The sequence below is a fragment of the Salmo salar genome, chromosome ssa03 (assembly GCF_905237065.1).
Source record: "Salmo salar chromosome ssa03, Ssal_v3.1, whole genome shotgun sequence".
Classification (NCBI taxonomy): domain Eukaryota; kingdom Metazoa; phylum Chordata; class Actinopteri; order Salmoniformes; family Salmonidae; genus Salmo; species Salmo salar.
Window position 1 is genome coordinate 4,544,330 of NC_059444.1, and position 15,356 is coordinate 4,559,685.

The 15,356-nt window shown below is 46.9% G+C and overlaps 1 long non-coding RNA gene across 1 annotated transcript in view; it reads left to right on the forward strand.

The window, feature by feature from the left end:
• The first annotated feature begins 1,038 nt into the window (after positions 1-1,038).
• LOC106596701 (NADH dehydrogenase [ubiquinone] flavoprotein 2, mitochondrial) overlaps positions 1,039-15,356 on the forward strand; it is a 51,281-nt gene continuing 36,963 nt past the window's right edge. The window contains exon 1 of the long non-coding RNA XR_006769043.1: positions 1,039-1,145. This is a non-coding gene — a long non-coding RNA (NADH dehydrogenase [ubiquinone] flavoprotein 2, mitochondrial). The remainder of the gene's footprint in view (positions 1,146-15,356) is intronic.

Consider the following 15,356-nt stretch of genomic DNA (forward strand, 5'->3'; position numbering starts at 1 on the left):
CTGTTTCTGGTCTCTATAATATAGCCTGGGTGCCAGTCCGTTTAATATAGCCTGGGTACCAGTCCGTTTAATATAGCCTGGGTACCAGTCTGTTTCTGGTCTCTTTAATATAGCCTGGGTGCCTGTCCGTTTCTGGTCTCTTTAATATAGCCTGGGTACCAGTCTGTTTCTGGTCTCTATAATATAGCCTGGGTACCAGTCTCTTTAATATAGCCTGGGTACCAGTCTCTTTAATATAGCCTGGGTGCTGGTCTCTTTAATATAGCCTGGGTACCAGTCCGTTTCTGGTCTCTTTAATATAGCCTGGGTACCAGTCCGTTTAATATAGCCTGGGTACCAGTCCGTTTAATATAGCCTGGGTACCAGTCTGTTTCTGGTCTCTATAATATAGCCTGGGTACCAGTCTCTTTAATATAGCCTGGGTACCAGTCCGTTTCTGGTCTCTTTAATATAGCCTGGGTACCAGCCCGTTGCTGGTCTGTTGCCAGCTCCTTATGGAATGGATTAGGTAACAATACCAAAAGATCTGAGACCCGGCTATCAAGATCCCAGTTCACCAATTCTTCCATCAGATCAGTGTAATTAGTACTATGTTAAAGGCCCAGTGTAATCAAAAACATGATTGTTTTGTGTTTTTATTTATATCTATATCTCCACACAGAGGTTGGAATAATACTGTGAAAATGATGATAATGCCCCTTTAGTGTAAGAGCTGTTAGAAAAGACCACCTGAAATTTCAAACTGTTTTGGTGGGATGGAGTTTTGGCCAACCTGGTGAAGTCACCAGGCAGTAAATGAGTTAATAGACCAATAAGAAAGAGTTTCAAACCTCTCTGCCAATAACAGTACATTTTCACTTTTCCCCTCCCTACTCAGACCACTCCCAAACTGTCTTAGCTAAATTCTTACTTAAGAAATTGCTCTTTGCTAAAAATGAAAACAATCACGGTGATGCTAATTGTTACCCAGAAAACATTTAGATAAAAATGGCTACATTTGACCTTTTAAAAAAAATATATATATACATTTTCCCTCAGGCATCAAGGGAGAAGGATGACGTCAGACAAGATGTTCTCTCTAATAGAGGTGGTGTCTCGGCGCCTGCGTTTACGCTCCCATGGTCCAGATCAACGACAACTACTACGTGAGTTTGCTCTCTGCTTCACACAAAAAAAAACACAACCGTATACACGGAGTGGACAAAACATTAGGAACATCTTCCTAATGTTGAGTTGCACCCTGTTTTGCCCTCAGAACAGTGTCTCAATTAGTCAGGGCATGGACACTTCAAGGTGTCAAGCGCTGGCCCATGTTGACTCCAATGCTTCCCACAGTTGTGTCTAGTTGGCTGGATGTCCTTTTGGGTGGTGGACCGTTCTTGATCCACTCGGGGAAACTGTTGAGCGTGGAAAAACCCAGCAGCGTTGCAGTTCTTGACACCCTCAAACCGATGCACCTGGCACCTACTACCATACCCTGTTCAAAGACACTTAAATATTTTTTGTATTGCCCGTTCACCCTCTGAATGGTCACACATACACAATCCATGTCTCAGTTGTCTCAGGGCTTAAAAATCCTTCTTCAACCTGTCTCTTCCCCTTTCATCTACACTGATTTTTAAAGTGGATTTAACAAGTGACATCAATAAGGGATCATAGCTTTCACCTGGTCAGTCTATGTCTTGGAAAGAGCAATGTTTTGGACTACTACTAGGTGAGTACGTTATTCTGTTTTGAATATAACTATACACACAACATTGTCATTAGCAGACGTTTTTATCCAGAGCAACTTCCAATCAGATTTGATCAGCACTTGGGGTAGAAATAACGCTTGATGCACAATGACTCTCCGTTAGTACCGTCTGTTAGTCGGTCTGTAGTTCTCCGTTAGTACCTACCGTCTGTTAGTCGGTCTGTAGTTCTCCGTTAGTACCGTCTGTTAGTCGGTCTGTAGTTCTCCGTTAGTATCTACCGTCTGTTAGTCGGTCTGTAGTTCTCCGTTAGTATCTACCGTCTGTTAGTCGGTCTGTAGTTCTCCGTTAGTATCTACCGTCTGTTAGTCGGTCTGTAGTTCTCCGTTAGTATCTACCGTCTGTTAGTCGGTCTGTAGTTCTCCGTTAGTATCTACCGTCTGTTAGTCGGTCTGTAGTTCTCCGTTAGTACCTACCGTCTGTTAGTCGGTCTGTAGTTCTCCGTTAGTACCTACCGTCTGTTAGTCGGTCTGTAGTTCTCCGTTAGTACCGTCTGTTAGTCGGTCTGTAGTTCTCCGTTAGTATCTACCGTCTGTTAGTCGGTCTGTAGTTCTCCGTTAGTACCTACCGTCTGTTAGTCGGTCTGTAGTTCTCCGTTAGTACCTACCGTCTGTTAGTCGGTCTGTAGTTCTCCGTTAGTACCTACCGTCTGTTAGTCGGTCTGTAGTTCTCCGTTAGTATCTACCGTCTGTTAGTCGGTCTGTAGTTCTCCGTTAGTATCTACCGTCTGTTAGTCGGTCTGTAGTTCTCCGTTAGTATCTACCGTCTATTAGTCGGTCTGTAGTTCTCCGTTAGTATCTACCGTCTATTAGTCGGTCTGTAGTTCTCCGTTAGTATCTACCGTCTGTTAGTCGGTCTCTAGTTCTCCGTTAGTATCTACCGTCTGTTAGTCGGTCTGTAGTTCTCCGTTAGTATCTACCGTCTGTTAGTCGGTCTGTAGTTCTCCGTTAGTACCTACCGTCTGTTAGTCGGTCTGTAGTTCTCCGTTAGTATCTACCGTCTGTTAGTCGGTCTGTAGTTCTCCGTTAGTATCTACCGTCTGTTAGTCGGTCTGTAGTTCTCCGTTAGTATCTACCGTCTGTTAGTCGGTCTGTAGTTCTCCGTTAGTACCGTCTGTTAGTCGGTCTGTAGTTCTCCGTTAGTATCTACCGTCTGTTAGTCGGTCTGTAGTTCTCCGTTAGTACCTACCGTCTGTTAGTCGGTCTCTAGTTCTCCGTTAGTACCGTCTGTTAGTCGGTCTGTAGTTCTCCGTTAGTACCTACCGTCTGTTAGTCGGTCTCTAGTTCTCCGTTAGTATCTACCGTCTGTTAGTCGGTCTCTAGTTCTCCGTTAGTATCTACCGTCTGTTAGTCGGTCTCCAGTTCTCCGTTAGTACCGTCTGTTAGTCGGTCTGTAGTTCTCCGTTAGTACCGTCTGTTAGTCGGGTCTGTAGTTCTCCGTTAGTATCTACCGTCTGTTAGTCGGTCTGTAGTTCTCCGTTAGTACCTACCGTCTGTTAGTCGGTCTCTAGTTCTCCGTTAGTACCGTCTGTTAGTCGGTCTCTAGTTCTCCGTTAGTACCGTCTGTTAGTCGGTCTGTAGTTCTCCGTTAGTACCGTCTGTTAGTCGGTCTGTAGTTCTCCGTTAGTATCTACCGTCTGTTAGTCGGTCTGTAGTTCTCCGTTAGTATCTACCGTCTGTTAGTCGGTCTGTAGTTCTCCGTTAGTACCGTCTGTTAGTCGGTCTGTAGTTCTCCGTTAGTATCTACCGTCTGTTAGTCGGTCTGTAGTTCTCCGTTAGTACCTACCGTCTGTTAGTCGGTCTCTAGTTCTCCGTTAGTACCGTCTGTTAGTCGGTCTGTAGTTCTCCGTTAGTACCTACCGTCTGTTAGTCGGTCTCTAGTTCTCCGTTAGTATCTACCGTCTGTTAGTCGGTCTCTAGTTCTCCGTTAGTATCTACCGTCTGTTAGTCGGTCTCCAGTTCTCCGTTAGTACCGTCTGTTAGTCGGTCTGTAGTTCTCCGTTAGTACCGTCTGTTAGTCGGTCTGTAGTTCTCCGTTAGTATCTACCGTCTGTTAGTCGGTCTGTAGTTCTCCGTTAGTACCTACCGTCTGTTAGTCGGTCTCTAGTTCTCCGTTAGTACCGTCTGTTAGTCGGTCTCTAGTTCTCCGTTAGTACCGTCTGTTAGTCGGTCTGTAGTTCTCCGTTAGTACCGTCTGTTAGTCGGTCTGTAGTTCTCCGTTAGTATCTACCGTCTGTTAGTCGGTCTGTAGTTCTCCGTTAGTATCTACTGTCTGTTAGTCGGTCTGTAGTTCTCCGTTAGTACCTACCGTCTGTTAGTCGGTCTCTAGTTCTCCGTTAGTACCTACCATCTGTTAGTCGGTCTGTAGTTCTCCGTTAGTACCGTCTGTTAGTCGGTTTCTAGTTCTCCGTTAGTATCTACCGTCTGTTAGTCGGTCTCTAGTTCTCCGTTAGTATCTACCGTCTGTTAGTCGGTCTGTAGTTCTCCGTTAGTATCTACCGTCTGTTAGTCGGTCTGTAGTTCTCCGTTAGTATCTACTGTCTGTTAGTCGGTCTGTAGTTCTCCGTTAGTACCTACCGTCTGTTAGTCGGTCTCTAGTTCTCCGTTAGTACCTACCGTCTGTTAGTCGGTCTGTAGTTCTCCGTTAGTATCTACCGTCTGTTAGTCGGTCTGTAGTTCTCCGTTAGTATCTACCGTCTGTTAGTCGGTCTGTAGTTCTCCGTTAGTATCTACTGTCTGTTAGTCGGTCTGTAGTTCTCCGTTAGTACCTACCGTCTGTTAGTCGGTCTCTAGTTCTCCGTTAGTACCTACCGTCTGTTAGTCGGTCTGTAGTTCTCCGTTAGTACCTACCGTCTGTTAGTCGGTCTGTAGTTCTCCGTTAGTACCGTCTGTTAGTCGGTCTCTAGTTCTCCGTTAGTATCTACCGTCTGTTAGTCGGTCTCTAGTTCTCCGTTAGTATCTACCGTCTGTTAGTCGGTCTGTAGTTCTCCGTTAGTATCTACCGTCTGTTAGTCGGTCTGTAGTTCTCCGTTAGTATCTACCGTCTGTTAGTCGGTCTCTAGTTCTCCGTTAGTATCTACCGTCTGTTAGTCGGTCTGTAGTTCTCCGTTAGTATCTACCGTCTGTTAGTCGGTCTGTAGTTCTCCGTTAGTATCTACCGTCTGTTAGTCGGTCTGTAGTTCTCCGTTAGTATCTACCGTCTGTTAGTCGGTCTGTAGTTCTCCGTTAGTATCTACCGTCTGTTAGTCGGTCTCTAGTTCTCCGTTAGTATCTACCGTCTGTTAGTCGGTCTGTAGTTCTCCGTTAGTACCGTCTGTTAGTCGGTCTGTAGTTCTCCGTTAGTATCTACCGTCTGTTAGTCGGTCTGTAGTTCTCCGTTAGTATCTACCGTCTGTTAGTCGGGTCTGTAGTTCTCCGTTAGTACCTACCGTCTGTTAGTCGGTCTGTAGTTCTCCGTTAGTACCTACCGTCTGTTAGTCGGGTCTGTAGTTCTCCGTTAGTACCTACCGTCTGTTAGTCGGTCTGTAGTTCTCCGTTAGTACCTACCGTCTGTTAGTCGGTCTGTAGTTCTCCGTTAGTACCTACCGTCTGTTAGTCGGTCTGTAGTTCTCCGTTAGTACCTACCGTCTGTTAGTCGGTCTGTAGTTCTCCGTTAGTACCTACCGTCTGTTAGTCGGTCCGTAGTTCTCCGTTAGTATCTACCGTCTGTTAGTCGGTCTGTAGTTCTCCGTTAGTATCTACCGTCTGTTAGTCGGTCTGTAGTTCTCCGTTAGTACCGTCTGTTAGTCGGTCTGTAGTTCTCCGTTAGTATCTACCGTCTGTTAGTCGATCTGTAGTTCTCCGTTAGTACCTACCGTCTGTTAGTCGGTCTCTAGTTCTCCGTTAGTACCGTCTGTTAGTCGGTCTGTAGTTCTCCGTTAGTATCTACCGTCTGTTAGTCGGTCTGTAGTTCTCCGTTAGTATCTACCGTCTGTTAGTCGGTCTGTAGTTCTCCGTTAGTACCGTCTGTTAGTCGGTCTGTAGTTCTCCGTTAGTACCTACCGTCTGTTAGTCGGTCTGTAGTTCTCCGTTAGTATCTACCGTCTGTTAGTCGGTCTCTAGTTCTCCGTTAGTATCTACCGTCTGTTAGTCGGTCTGTAGTTCTCCGTTAGTATCTACCGTCTGTTAGTCGGTCTGTAGTTCTCCGTTAGTACCGTCTGTTAGTCGGTCTGTAGTTCTCCGTTAGTATCTACCGTCTGTTAGTCGGTCTGTAGTTCTCCGTTAGTATCAACCGTCTGTTAGTCGGTCTGTAGTTCTCCGTTAGTATCTACCGTCTGTTAGTCGGTCTGTAGTTCTCCGTTAGTATCTACCGTCTGTTAGTCGGTCTGTAGTTCTCCGTTAGTACCTACCGTCTGTTAGTCGGTCTGTAGTTCTCCGTTAGTACCTACCGTCTGTTAGTCGGTCTGTAGTTCTCCGTTAGTACCTACCGTCTGTTAGTCGGTCTGTAGTTCTCCGTTAGTACCTACCGTCTGTTAGTCGGGTCTGTAGTTCTCCGTTAGTACCTACCGTCTGTTAGTCGGTCTGTAGTTCTCCGTTTGTACCGTCTGTTAGTCGGGTCTGTAGTTCTCCGTTAGTATCTACCGTCTGTTAGTCGGTCTGTAGTTCTCCGTTAGTACCGTCTGTTAGTCGGGTCTGTGGTTCTCCGTTAGTATCTACCGTCTGTTAGTCGGTCTGTAGTTCTCCGTTAGTACCTACCGTCTGTTAGTCGGTCTGTAGTTCTCGTTAGTACCGTCTGTTAGTCGGTCTGTAGTTCTCCGTTAGTACCGTCTGTTAGTCGGTCTGTAGTTCTCCGTTAGTACCGTCTGTTAGTCGGTCTGTAGTTCTCCGTTAGTATCTACCGTCTGTTAGTCGGTCTGTAGTTCTCCGTTAGTATCTACCGTCTGTTAGTCGGTCTGTAGTTCTCCGTTAGTACCTACCGTCTGTTAGTCGGTCTGTAGTTCTCCGTTAGTACCTACCGTCTGTTAGTCGGGTCTGTAGTTCTCCGTTAGTACCTACCGTCTGTTAGTCGGTCTGTAGTTCTCCGTTAGTACCTACCGTCTGTTAGTCGGTCTCCAGTTCTCCGTTAGTACCGTCTGTTAGTCGGTCTGTAGTTCTCCGTTAGTACCGTCTGTTAGTCGGTCTGTAGTTCTCCGTTAGTACCGTCTGTTAGTCGGTCTGTAGTTCTCCGTTAGTATCTACCGTCTGTTAGTCGGGTCTGTAGTTCTCCGTTAGTATCTACCGTCTGTTAGTCGGGTCTGTAGTTCTCCGTTAGTATCTACCGTCTGTTAGTCGGTCTGTAGTTCTCCGTTAGTATCTACCGTCTGTTAGTCGGTCTGTAGTTCTCCGTTAGTACCTACCGTCTGTTAGTCGGTCTGTAGTTCTCCGTTAGTACCTACCGTCTGTTAGTCGGTCTGTAGTTCTCCGTTAGTACCTACCGTCTGTTAGTCGGTCTGTAGTTCTCCGTTAGTACCTACCGTCTGTTAGTCGGTCTGTAGTTCTCCGTTAGTACCTACCGTCTGTTAGTCGGTCTGTAGTTCTCCGTTAGTACCTACCGTCTGTTAGTCGGTCTGTAGTTCTCCGTTAGTATCAACCGTCTGTTAGTCGGTCTGTAGTTCTCCGTTAGTATCTACCGTCTGTTAGTCGGTCTGTAGTTCTCCGTTAGTATCTACCGTCTGTTAGTCGGTCTGTAGTTCTCCGTTAGTACCTACCGTCTGTTAGTCGGTCTGTAGTTCTCCGTTAGTACCTACCGTCTGTTAGTCGGGTCTGTAGTTCTCCGTTAGTACCTACCGTCTGTTAGTCGGTCTGTAGTTCTCCGTTAGTATCTACCGTCTGTTAGTCGGTCTGTAGTTCTCCGTTAGTATCTACCGTCTGTTAGTCGGTCTGTAGTTCTCCGTTAGTATCTACCGTCTATTAGTCGGTCTGTAGTTCTCCGTTAGTATCTACCGTCTGTTAGTCGGTCTGTAGTTCTCCGTTAGTATCTACCGTCTGTTAGTCGGTCTCTAGTTCTCCGTTAGTATCTACCGTCTGTTAGTCGGTCTGTAGTTCTCCGTTAGTATCTACCGTCTGTTAGTCGGTCTGTAGTTCTCCGTTAGTACCTACCGTCTGTTAGTCGGTCTGTAGTTCTCCGTTAGTACCTACCGTCTGTTAGTCGGTCTGTAGTTCTCCGTTAGTATCTACCGTCTGTTAGTCGGTCTGTAGTTCTCCGTTAGTATCTACCGTCTGTTAGTCGGTCTGTAGTTCTCCGTTAGTACCGTCTGTTAGTCGGTCTGTAGTTCTCCGTTAGTATCTACCGTCTGTTAGTCGGTCTGTAGTTCTCCGTTAGTACCTACCGTCTGTTAGTCGGTCTCTAGTTCTCCGTTAGTACCGTCTGTTAGTCGGTCTGTAGTTCTCCGTTAGTACCTACCGTCTGTTAGTCGGTCTCTAGTTCTCCGTTAGTACCTACCGTCTGTTAGTCGGTCTCTAGTTCTCCGTTAGTATCTACCGTCTGTTAGTCGGTCTGTAGTTCTCCGTTAGTACACCGTCTGTTAGTCGGTCTGTAGTTCTCCGTTAGTACCGTCTGTTAGTCGGTCTGTAGTTCTCCGTTAGTATCTACCGTCTGTTAGTCGGTCTGTAGTTCTCCGTTAGTACCTACCGTCTGTTAGTCGGTCTCTAGTTCTCCGTTAGTACCGTCTGTTAGTCGGTCTCTAGTTCTCCGTTAGTACCGTCTGTTAGTCGGTCTGTAGTTCTCCGTTAGTACCGTCTGTTAGTCGGTCTGTAGTTCTCCGTTAGTATCTACCGTCTGTTAGTCGGTCTGTAGTTCTCCGTTAGTATCTACCGTCTGTTAGTCGGTCTGTAGTTCTCCGTTAGTACCGTCTGTTAGTCGGGTCTGTAGTTCTCCGTTAGTACCTACCGTCTGTTAGTCGGTCTGTAGTTCTCCGTTAGTACCTACCGTCTGTTAGTCGGTCTCTAGTTCTCCGTTAGTACTACCGTCTGTTAGTCGGGTCTGTAGTTCTCCGTTAGTACCTACCGTCTGTTAGTCGGTCTCTAGTTCTCCGTTAGTACCTACCGTCTGTTAGTCGGTCTCTAGTTCTCCGTTAGTATCTACCGTCTGTTAGTCGGTCTCCAGTTCTCCGTTAGTACCGTCTGTTAGTCGGTCTGTAGTTCTCCGTTAGTACCGTCTGTTAGTCGGTCTGTAGTTCTCCGTTAGTATCTACCGTCTGTTAGTCGGTCTGTAGTTCTCCGTTAGTACCTACCGTCTGTTAGTCGGTCTCTAGTTCTCCGTTAGTACCGTCTGTTAGTCGGTCTCTAGTTCTCCGTTAGTACCGTCTGTTAGTCGGTCTGTAGTTCTCCGTTAGTACCGTCTGTTAGTCGGGTCTGTAGTTCTCCGTTAGTATCTACCGTCTGTTAGTCGGTCTGTAGTTCTCCGTTAGTATCTACCGTCTGTTAGTCGGTCTGTAGTTCTCCGTTAGTACCTACCGTCTGTTAGTCGGTCTCTAGTTCTCCGTTAGTACCTACCATCTGTTAGTCGGTCTGTAGTTCTCCGTTAGTACCGTCTGTTAGTCGGTTTCTAGTTCTCCGTTAGTATCTACCGTCTGTTAGTCGGTCTCTAGTTCTCCGTTAGTATCTACCGTCTGTTAGTCGGTCTGTAGTTCTCCGTTAGTATCTACCGTCTGTTAGTCGGTCTGTAGTTCTCCGTTAGTATCTACTGTCTGTTAGTCGGTCTGTAGTTCTCCGTTAGTACCTACCGTCTGTTAGTCGGTCTCTAGTTCTCCGTTAGTACCTACCGTCTGTTAGTCGGTCTGTAGTTCTCCGTTAGTATCTACCGTCTGTTAGTCGGTCTGTAGTTCTCCGTTAGTATCTACCGTCTGTTAGTCGGTCTGTAGTTCTCCGTTAGTACCTACCGTCTGTTAGTCGGTCTGTAGTTCTCCGTTAGTACCTACCGTCTGTTAGTCGGTCTCTAGTTCTCCGTTAGTACCTACCGTCTGTTAGTCGGTCTGTAGTTCTCCGTTAGTACCTACCGTCTGTTAGTCGGTCTGTAGTTCTCCGTTAGTACCGTCTGTTAGTCGGTCTCTAGTTCTCCGTTAGTATCTACCGTCTGTTAGTCGGTCTCTAGTTCTCCGTTAGTATCTACCGTCTGTTAGTCGGTCTGTAGTTCTCCGTTAGTATCTACCGTCTGTTAGTCGGTCTGTAGTTCTCCGTTAGTATCTACCGTCTGTTAGTCGGTCTCTAGTTCTCCGTTAGTATCTACCGTCTGTTAGTCGGGTCTGTAGTTCTCCGTTAGTATCTACCGTCTGTTAGTCGGTCTGTAGTTCTCCGTTAGTATCTACCGTCTGTTAGTCGGTCTGTAGTTCTCCGTTAGTATCTACCGTCTGTTAGTCGGTCTGTAGTTCTCCGTTAGTATCTACCGTCTGTTAGTCGGTCTCTAGTTCTCCGTTAGTATCTACCGTCTGTTAGTCGGTCTGTAGTTCTCCGTTAGTACCGTCTGTTAGTCGGTCTGTAGTTCTCCGTTAGTATCTACCGTCTGTTAGTCGGTCTGTAGTTCTCCGTTAGTATCTACCGTCTGTTAGTCGGTCTGTAGTTCTCCGTTAGTACCTACCGTCTGTTAGTCGGTCTGTAGTTCTCCGTTAGTACCTACCGTCTGTTAGTCGGTCTGTAGTTCTCCGTTAGTACCTACCGTCTGTTAGTCGGTCTGTAGTTCTCCGTTAGTACCTACCGTCTGTTAGTCGGTCTGTAGTTCTCCGTTAGTACCTACCGTCTGTTAGTCGGTCTGTAGTTCTCCGTTAGTACCTACCGTCTGTTAGTCGGTCTGTAGTTCTCCGTTAGTACCTACCGTCTGTTAGTCGGTCCGTAGTTCTCCGTTAGTATCTACCGTCTGTTAGTCGGGTCTGTAGTTCTCCGTTAGTACCTACCGTCTGTTAGTCGGTCTGTAGTTCTCCGTTAGTACCGTCTGTTAGTCGGTCTGTAGTTCTCCGTTAGTATCTACCGTCTGTTAGTCGATCTGTAGTTCTCCGTTAGTACCTACCGTCTGTTAGTCGGGTCTCTAGTTCTCCGTTAGTACCGTCTGTTAGTCGGTCTGTAGTTCTCCGTTAGTATCTACCGTCTGTTAGTCGGTCTGTAGTTCTCCGTTAGTATCTACCGTCTGTTAGTCGGTCTGTAGTTCTCCGTTAGTACCGTCTGTTAGTCGGTCTGTAGTTCTCCGTTAGTACCTACCGTCTGTTAGTCGGTCTGTAGTTCTCCGTTAGTATCTACCGTCTGTTAGTCGGTCTCTAGTTCTCCGTTAGTATCTACCGTCTGTTAGTCGGTCTGTAGTTCTCCGTTAGTATCTACCGTCTGTTAGTCGGTCTGTAGTTCTCCGTTAGTACCGTCTGTTAGTCGGTCTGTAGTTCTCCGTTAGTATCTACCGTCTGTTAGTCGGTCTGTAGTTCTCCGTTAGTATCAACCGTCTGTTAGTCGGTCTGTAGTTCTCCGTTAGTATCTACCGTCTGTTAGTCGGTCTGTAGTTCTCCGTTAGTATCTACCGTCTGTTAGTCGGTCTGTAGTTCTCCGTTAGTATCTACCGTCTGTTAGTCGGTCTGTAGTTCTCCGTTAGTATCTACCGTCTGTTAGTCGGTCTGTAGTTCTCCGTTAGTACCTACCGTCTGTTAGTCGGTCTGTAGTTCTCCGTTAGTACCTACCGTCTGTTAGTCGGTCTGTAGTTCTCCGTTAGTACCTACCGTCTGTTAGTCGGTCTGTAGTTCTCCGTTAGTACCTACCGTCTGTTAGTCGGTCTGTAGTTCTCCGTTAGTACCTACCGTCTGTTAGTCGGTCTGTAGTTCTCCGTTAGTACCTACCGTCTGTTAGTCGGTCTGTAGTTCTCCGTTTGTACCGTCTGTTAGTCGGTCTGTAGTTCTCCGTTAGTATCTACCGTCTGTTAGTCGGTCTGTAGTTCTCCGTTAGTACCGTCTGTTAGTCGGTCTGTGGTTCTCCGTTAGTATCTACCGTCTGTTAGTCGGTCTGTAGTTCTCCGTTAGTACCTACCGTCTGTTAGTCGGTCTGTAGTTCTCGTTAGTACCGTCTGTTAGTCGGTCTGTAGTTCTCCGTTAGTACCGTCTGTTAGTCGGTCTGTAGTTTTCCGTTAGTACCGTCTGTTAGTCGGTCTGTAGTTCTCCGTTAGTATCTACCGTCTGTTAGTCGGTCTGTAGTTCTCCGTTAGTATCTACCGTCTGTTAGTCGGTCTGTAGTTCTCCGTTAGTACCTACCGTCTGTTAGTCGGTCTGTAGTTCTCCGTTAGTACCTACCGTCTGTTAGTCGGTCTGTAGTTCTCCGTTAGTACCTACCGTCTGTTAGTCGGTCTGTAGTTCTCCGTTAGTACCTACCGTCTGTTAGTCGGTCTCCAGTTCTCCGTTAGTACCGTCTGTTAGTCGGTCTGTAGTTCTCCGTTAGTACCGTCTGTTAGTCGGTCTGTAGTTCTCCGTTAGTACTACCGTCTGTTAGTCGGTCTGTAGTTCTCCGTTAGTATCTACCGTCTGTTAGTCGGTCTGTAGTTCTCCGTTAGTATCTACCGTCTGTTAGTCGGTCTGTAGTTCTCCGTTAGTATCTACCGTCTGTTAGTCGGTCTGTAGTTCTCCGTTAGTATCTACCGTCTGTTAGTCGGTCTGTAGTTCTCCGTTAGTACCTACCGTCTGTTAGTCGGGTCTGTAGTTCTCCGTTAGTACCTACCGTCTGTTAGTCGGTCTGTAGTTCTCCGTTAGTACCTACCGTCTGTTAGTCGGTCTGTAGTTCTCCGTTAGTACCTACCGTCTGTTAGTCGGTCTGTAGTTCTCCGTTAGTACCTACCGTCTGTTAGTCGGTCTGTAGTTCTCCGTTAGTACCTACCGTCTGTTAGTCGGGTCTGTAGTTCTCCGTTAGTATCAACCGTCTGTTAGTCGGTCTGTAGTTCTCCGTTAGTATCTACCGTCTGTTAGTCGGTCTGTAGTTCTCCGTTAGTATCTACCGTCTGTTAGTCGGGTCTGTAGTTCTCCGTTAGTACCTACCGTCTGTTAGTCGGTCTGTAGTTCTCCGTTAGTACCTACCGTCTGTTAGTCGGTCTGTAGTTCTCCGTTAGTACCTACCGTCTGTTAGTCGGGTCTGTAGTTCTCCGTTAGTACCTACCGTCTGTTAGTCGGTCTGTAGTTCTCCGTTAGTACCTACCGTCTGTTAGTCGGTCTGTAGTTCTCCGTTAGTACCTACCGTCTGTTAGTCGGTCTGTAGTTCTCCGTTTGTACCGTCTGTTAGTCGGTCTGTAGTTCTCCGTTAGTATCTACCGTCTGTTAGTCGGTCTGTAGTTCTCCGTTAGTACCGTCTGTTAGTCGGTCTGTAGTTCTCCGTTAGTATCTACCGTCTGTTAGTCGGTCTGTAGTTCTCCGTTAGTATCTACTGTCTGTTAGTCGGTCTGTAGTTCTCCGTTAGTACCTACCGTCTGTTAGTCGGTCTGTAGTTCTCGTTAGTACCTACCGTCTGTTAGTCGGTCTGTAGTTCTCGTTAGTACCGTCTGTTAGTCGGTCTGTAGTTCTCCGTTAGTACCGTCTGTTAGTCGGTCTGTAGTTTTCCGTTAGTATCTACCGTCTGTTAGTCGGTCTGTAGTTCTCCGTTAGTATCTACCGTCTGTTAGTCGGTCTGTAGTTCTCCGTTAGTACCTACCGTCTGTTAGTCGGTCTGTAGTTCTCCGTTAGTACCTACCGTCTGTTAGTCGGGTCTGTAGTTCTCCGTTAGTACCTACCGTCTGTTAGTCGGTCTGTAGTTCTCCGTTAGTACCTACCGTCTGTTAGTCGGTCTGTAGTTCTCCGTTAGTACCTACCGTCTGTTAGTCGGTCTGTAGTTCTCCGTTAGTACCTACCGTCTGTTAGTCGGTCTGTAGTTCTCCGTTAGTACCGTCTGTTAGTCGGTCTGTAGTTCTCCGTTTGTACCGTCTGTTAGTCGGTCTGTAGTTCTCCGTTAGTACCGTCTGTTAGTCGGTCTGTAGTTCTCCGTTAGTACCTACCGTCTGTTAGTCGGTCTGTAGTTCTCCGTTAGTACCTACCGTCTGTTAGTCGGTCTGTAGTTCTCCGTTAGTATCTACCGTCTGTTAGTCGGTCTGTAGTTCTCCGTTAGTATCTACCGTCTGTTAGTCGGTCTCTAGTTCTCCGTTAGTATCTACCGTCTTTTAGTCGGTCTGTAGTTCTCCGTTAGTATCTACCGTCTGTTAGTCGGTCTCTAGTTCTCCGTTAGTATCTACCGTCTGTTAGTCGGTCTGTAGTTCTCCGTTAGTATCTACCGTCTGTTAGTCGGTCTGTAGTTCTCCGTTAGTATCTACCGTCTGTTAGTCGGTCTGTAGTTCTCCGTTAGTACCTACCGTCTGTTAGTCGGTCTGTAGTTCTCCGTTAGTACCTACCGTCTGTTAGTCGGTCTGTAGTTCTCCGTTAGTACCGTCTGTTAGTCGGTCTGTAGTTCTCCGTTAGTACCGTCTGTTAGTCGGTCTGTAGTTCTCCGTTAGTACCTACCGTCTGTTAGTCGGTCTGTAGTTCTCCGTTAGTACCTACCGTCTGTTAGTCGGTCTCTAGTTCTCCGTTAGTATCTACCGTCTGTTAGTCGGTCTGTAGTTCTCCGTTAGTACCGTCTGTTAGTCGGTCTCTAGTTCTCCGTTAGTACCTACCGTCTGTTAGTCGGTCTGTAGTTCTCCGTTAGTACCGTCTGTTAGTCGGTCTCTAGTTCTCCGTTAGTACCTACCGTCTGTTAGTCGGTCTGTAGTTCTCGGTTAGTATCAACCGTCTGTTAGTCGGTTTCTAGTTCTCCGTTAGTATCTACCGTCTGTTAGTCGGTCTGTAGTTCTCCGTTAGTATCTACCGTCTGTTAGTCGGTCTCTAGTTCTCCGTTAGTACCTACCGTCTGTTAGTCGGTCTGTAGTTCTCCGTTACTATCTACCGTCTGTTAGTCGGTCTCCAGTTCTCCGTTAGTATCTACCGTCTGTTAGTCGGTCTCCAGTTCTCCGTTAGTACCGTCTGTTAGTCGGTCTGTAGTTCTCCGTTAGTACCGTCTGTTAGTCGGTCTGTAGTTCTCCGTTAGTACCGTCTGTTAGTCGGTCTGTAGTTCTCCGTTAGTATCTACCGTCTGTTAGTCGGTCTGTAGTTCTCCGTTAGTATCTACCGTCTGTTAGTCGGTCTGTAGTTCTCCGTTAGTATCTACCGTCTGTTAGTCGGTCTGTAGTTCTCCGTTAGTATCTACCGTCTGTTAGTCGGTCTGTAGTTCTCCGTTAGTACCTACCGTCTGTTAGTCGGTCTGTAGTTCTCCGTTAGTACCTACCGTCTGTTAGTCGGTCTGTAGTTCTCCGTTAGTACCTACCGTCTGTTAGTCGGTCTGTAGTTCTCCGTTAGTACCTACCGTCTGTTAGTCGGTCTGTAGTTCTCCGTTAGTACCTACCGTCTGTTAGTCGGTCTGTAGTTCTCCGTTAGTACCTACCGTCTGTTAGTCGGTCTGTAGTTCTCCGTTAGTATCTACCGTCTGTTAGTCGGTCTGTAGTTCTCCGTTAGTATCTACCGTCTGTTAGTCGGTCTGTAGTTCTCCGTTAGTATCTACCGTCTGTTAGTCGGTCTGTAGTTCTTCGTTAGTATCTACC